The sequence below is a fragment of the Octodon degus genome, unplaced genomic scaffold, assembly GCF_000260255.1.
Source record: "Octodon degus isolate 3935 unplaced genomic scaffold, OctDeg1.0 scaffold00014, whole genome shotgun sequence".
NCBI classification, from domain to species: Eukaryota; Metazoa; Chordata; class Mammalia; order Rodentia; family Octodontidae; genus Octodon; species Octodon degus.
In genome coordinates this window covers 21301883-21307569 of record NW_004524590.1, presented here as the reverse complement: position 1 = coordinate 21307569, position 5687 = coordinate 21301883, and the positions used below count along the sequence as shown (strand labels likewise).

At 36.0% G+C, this 5687-nt stretch overlaps 1 protein-coding gene and 1 pseudogene across 1 annotated transcript in view; one reads left to right on the top strand and one right to left on the bottom strand.

Annotated features, from left to right (window-relative positions):
• The window catches only part of Rab3gap1 (RAB3 GTPase activating protein catalytic subunit 1), a 106070-nt gene that overhangs the window by 89460 nt on the left and 10923 nt on the right, over positions 1-5687 (bottom strand). The gene's annotated exons all lie outside the window — the stretch shown is intronic.
• LOC101561461 lies at positions 486-1629 on the top strand (annotated as a pseudogene).

Here is a 5687-nt window from a genome sequence, read left to right as displayed (position 1 = left end):
AAAATATTTTCATAGAAATAATAGCAACTTCCCAAACATGAAGAATTTGACATACAAATAAGTGTGGCATAGAGAACTCCAAATAGTCATGAGCAAAATAAATTACACCAAGGTATATAAAGATCCCGGAAATTCAACATAAGAACAGAATATTAAAAGCAGTTAGAGAAAAAAAAAAAAATCACCTATAAAGCTGATTTATAAAAAAGAAAGCCGATCAGAATCACAGCAGACTTCTCAACACAACCCTTACTTAAGTCAAGGAGACCGGAATGAAATATTTCAAGCCCTAAAAGAAAACAACCAGATTGATGTACTTCACAAAATTAGCTTTCAAAAATTAAGGAAGGGGCTTCTGTGAAATATGGCGGTCGTCTGGGACCGTAACACAAGGAAAGGATATTTTGATGCAAATAAGAAAGACTCAAGATAGAAGATGGAGTTTTAAATTGCATGACTATATGAAGAGAAAGGTTTTCCTGAAGATGAGGTGACTGAATCGGAAGAAAATCTTAAATTTGGTGAAAGAATTGGATGCATTTCCTAAGTTTCCTCAGAGCTATGCGGAGACTTCAGCCAGTAGGAACAGTGTCTCTAATAGCATTTACCACTATGGCTTTAACAATAATGGAATTCTCAGTGTATCAAGACACATAGATGAAGTATGAATATGAAGTAGACAAGGATTTTTCTAGTAAATTGAGAATCAACATAGATATCACTGTTGCCATGAAGTGTATGTTGGAGCAGATGTACTAGATTTAGCAGAAACAATGGTTGCATCTGCAGATGGTCTAGTTTATGAACCAGCAATATTTGATCTATCACCACAGCAAAAAGAGTGGCAGAGGATGTTGCAACTTACTTAAAGTAGGCTACAAGAAGAGCATTCTCTTTAAGATGTGATATTTAAAAGTGCTTTTAAAAGTGCATCAATAGCAGTTCCACCAAGGGAAGACAATTCATCATAGCCTCCAGATGCCTGCAGAATTCGTGGTCACTTTTGTTAATAAAGCAGCCAGAAATTTTCACATAACTATGGGTAAGGTAATTCCACATCCTCGTGGTCATGCACACTTGGCAGCACTTGTCAACCATGACTCTTACAACTTTTCTCACAGGATAGATCATTTGTCTTTTGGAGAATTTGTTCCAGGAATTATTAACCCTTTAGATGGAACTGAAAAAAATTGCTGTAGATCACAACCAGATGTTCCAATATTTTATTACAGTTGTGACAACAAAACTACATAAAAAATTTCAGCAGACACACATCAGTTTTCTGTGACAGAAAGAGAGCGAATCATCAACCATGCTGCAGGCAGCCACGGAGTCTCAGGAATATTTATGAAATACCACCTCAGTTCTCTTATGGTGACAGTTTCTGAAGAGCATATGCCTTTCTGGCAGTTTTTTCTAAGACTCTGTGGTACTGTTGGAGGAATCTTCTCAACAGGCATGTTACACGGAATTGGAAAACTTATAGAAATTATTTGCTGCCATTTCAGACTTGGAGCCTATAAACCTGTACATTCTGTCCCCTTTGAGGATGGGCACACAGACAACCACTTATCTCTTTTAGAAAATAATACACATTAGTACCTCCTGAGTGGAGAGATACTGTTTGCCTGAGACAAAACCTTTTTTAATAAAATATTGTGCAATATATTCAGAGGAACAATATGAATGAGAACTTGGAAAAGTTTTTAAGAAGAAAATTGGAAAAAGAAAAAAAAAACCTGAAATCCTGTAAATGTTGTGTCTGTTACAAAAGTCCTAGAGGAAATTACAGAGCTAGTAGTAATAAGTCCATCTGGAGGATTGTTCCAAGAAGACACTTGCTGCTTCCTCAGCAAACAGACTGTCAGAGTCAGACCCTGCTGCTTCGTAACAGAAAGCTGAAGGAAGGAGGGGAGCCCATATCTAAAGAAAAGAGCATTGGTAAGTGCAAATGTTTGCATCCTTTTGTTTTAGAAGATACGATGTAAGAATAAAATATGTAAAACATATGGAAAACTAGTCTAGACTTTAAAAATCTGTTATCAGGTGTTAATAAAGGAAATAGGGACTAGTCCCTGTGTTATAGCCATATTGATGTTAAGCCATATTGATGAGACCATTTATCTAGTACTTTGATCTTAGCAAGGGAAGTGCTTTTCCTTGGATTCAGGGTATTGGCTTTCTAACTGTTCAAAATAGCTCTCGGGCAGTGTGTCAGTGCTATGATATGTAATAGAGGTGTTGCATGCAGACTGTGTAGTGAGGAGAGAAAGCACATTTCTAAAGCAAGCTGAGTATCCTTAATCTGATCATTATGTTACTGATATTCTTTGAGGATCATGGGTTGAGCAATAAAAAGATCCACTTTGGTGGAAACAATCAGCTGTAAAATATTAAGAAAAATACAGTATTTTTACATATGATGAGTGGGAATAGGGTAACCTTAAGTGACATAAAAAAATGTGAGCCAAATTTTAAGTATAAGATGTCAGATATGAGGTGCCATATTACAGTGTCCGTTAAAACTATAAAGCTGAATTATGAAAGAATACTGCATTCAGGATGTTCTGAATGTGACTGGTGAATTAGGTTGTATTCTAATTTTCATGTTTCAGGGTTGGGCTTAAATTACAGAATATAAAAGATTAAAATGATGAGAGGAAACTGCCATTAAAAACTATCTATAATACTTAAAAAAAAAATTTAAGGAAAAGCCCTGGTGTGATTCCATCCTGCACATCTGTTCTGTGGAGCAGTACTGATTCATTTCTGTCTGCATTCTCTCTCACCTAAGTACACACCACAATTCCATGGAAGATTAAATGGATATGGACATGAACTCCGAGGCTCCAGAACGATCTCTTTGGTTGCAAACTACAGGCTGACAAAGATTACCAGTTTAAGGTGGATAATGATGAAAATGAGCACCAGTTATTAAGAACAGTCAGTTTAGGGGCTGGTGCAAAGTATGAATTGCATATTGAAGCAGTGACTATGAATTATGAAGGCAGTCCAATTAAAGTAACACTGGCAGGGCTGGGGAGATGGCTCAGTGGTCTAAAGCACCAACTTACAACAAGCTTAGCAAAGCAAAGGGACCTCGGTTCAATCCCCCAGCACCACATGCCAGCCAGGGCCGCCTCCTGGTGGGCTGAGCTGGCCACACACACACACAAAAAAAATTAATAAAAATTAAAAAAATAAAGTAACACTGGCAACTTTGAAAATGTCTGTACATCCAACGGTTTCGCTTGGGGGCTCTGAAATTAACCACCTGTTGTCTTAAGGTTGAAGTATGGTTCAGGGCCTGTGCATACTAGTGAACAGCATTTAGTAGCTGTGGAAGAAGATGCAGAGCCGTAAGAGGATGAGGATGTAAAACTCTTAAGTATATCTGGAAAGTGATCTGCCCCTGAAGTGGCAGCAAGGTTCCACAGAAGAAAGTAAATCTTGCTGCTAATGAAGATGACAATGAGGACAAAGATTAGGATGATGATTTTGATGAAGAAACTGAAGAGAAAGCTCCAGTGAAGAAATTGATACAAGATATTCCAGCCAAAAATGCGCACGCGCGCGCACACACACACACACACACACACACAAATCAAACCAGAATGGGAAAGACTCAAAGCTATCAACACACTCGGTGTCGTGGCATGCACCTGTAAACCTAGTTCTTGGGAGGTTGAAAACAGATATATCACTATGCATCTGATCTGTGCAGTGAGACCCTCTACTAAATACATAAAAGAGAAAAATCAACACCAAGATCAAAAAAGGCAGGAATCCTTCAAGAAACAGGAAAAGACTCCTAAAATACCCAAAGGACCCAGTTCTATAGAAAATATTAAAGCAAAACTGCAAGCAAATATAGAAAACGTTGGTTCTCTTCCCAAAGTGGAAACCAAATTCATCAATTATATGAAGAACTGCTTCTGGATGACTGACCAGGAGGCTATTCAACATCTCTGACTGTGTAGGAAGTCTCTTTAAGAAAACAGTTTATTGAAGTTTTCTGTCTTTCACTGCTGTAACAGTTGCTATCTGGTTATCCTTTTCATAATGCAAAGTGAGAACTTTCCCTACTGTGTTTGATAAATGTTATCCAGGTTCCATTGACAAGAATGTGTTGTCTGAAATGTCTGTTTAGTTTTTAAAGACTGAACTCCACCTTTACTTCGTCTTAAATATGTATGGAATGTTATGGTAAGACATAGTAGTAGCAGCGGTCAGCCATGGAGATGGTATGGAGACAAATATACAGGTGAAATAAACTCAGTATTTTAATAAAGTAAAAGAAAAAAAAATCAAGGGAAAAATAAGATACTTCCGTGACAAAGAACTGAAGAAATTCATGACTACCAACCAGCTATGCAAAATGCTCTAAAGGATATTTTAGAAAGAGATACCAAGATACAATTCCAAGAATATTAACCCATGCCACCCAGCAGGGCAAGCAATTAAACAGAGGCAAAACGAGGTAACAACAACACAAAAGGAAAATGAGAAGATACATCAATATACATCAGTTATAATTATCAATGTAAATTATCTCAATTCATCAATCAAAACACACAACGGCAGAATGTACCAAAAACCAAGATTCTGCATACAAGATGCTATATACAAGAAACATTTAACTCAAAAAGAAATTTATACACTGAAAGTTAAAGGATGAAAAAACAATACTTCATGCCACAGTAACTGGGAAAAAGAGGATAGCTATTCTATTTGCCAACAATGTGAACTTCAAGCCAAGAATGATCAAAAGAGACAAAGGTCACTACATACTTATGAAGGGAAAATTGCAAGAAAAGTAGGTAACAATCATAAATATATACGCACCATATACCAGTGAACCCAACTTCATAAAACAAATATTAACAGATAAAAAAAATCAAATAAGGGCTAACAATTGTAATGGGAGACTTTAATATCCCACTGTCACAAATATATTAACTAGATAAAAAAAAAAATTCAGAAAGAAACTAAATCAATGAACAAAAGGACTTAGTACATGTCTATGGAGTGTTCCACTCCACAACATCAGTATAGCTATTTTTCTCAGCTACACAGGATGTTCTCTAAAGCCAACCACATACTAGCCCACAGAACATGCTTAAGTAAATGCAAAGGAATGGAAATTATCTTACGCACGTTATCTGACCATAATGCAATTAAAATGAAAATCAATGGCAAATAAAAGCAAAAAAGTCTATAAACACATGGATATTAATACCTTCTTGAACAGCCAATGGGTCACAAAAAAATTGAAGAAATTAAACAGCATCTACAACCAAGTGATAATTTCAATGCAACATGCCAGAACTTATGAAATGAAAGGAGTCCTAAGAAGCAAATTTATAGCAGTGAGTTCTCATCAGAAAAACAATAAGCATAAACAACCAAGCTAATGTTGAGCATCAAACATTCAGAAAAAGATAAATAAAGCCAAAAGCTTCTACAATGGAGGAAATTACAAAGTTCAGAGGAGAAATTAATGCAATTGAAGAAAATACAAAGAATCAATGAGTCAATGAATTGGTTCTTTCAAAGAAACCCTTAAATAAGCTTATCAAAAAGAAAAAAGAGAAGACTCAAATCCACACAAAGAATAAAAAGTATGAAATCAAAACAGATCCTGTGGAAATTCAGATGATTATCAATACTTTTTTTTTTTTTTTTTT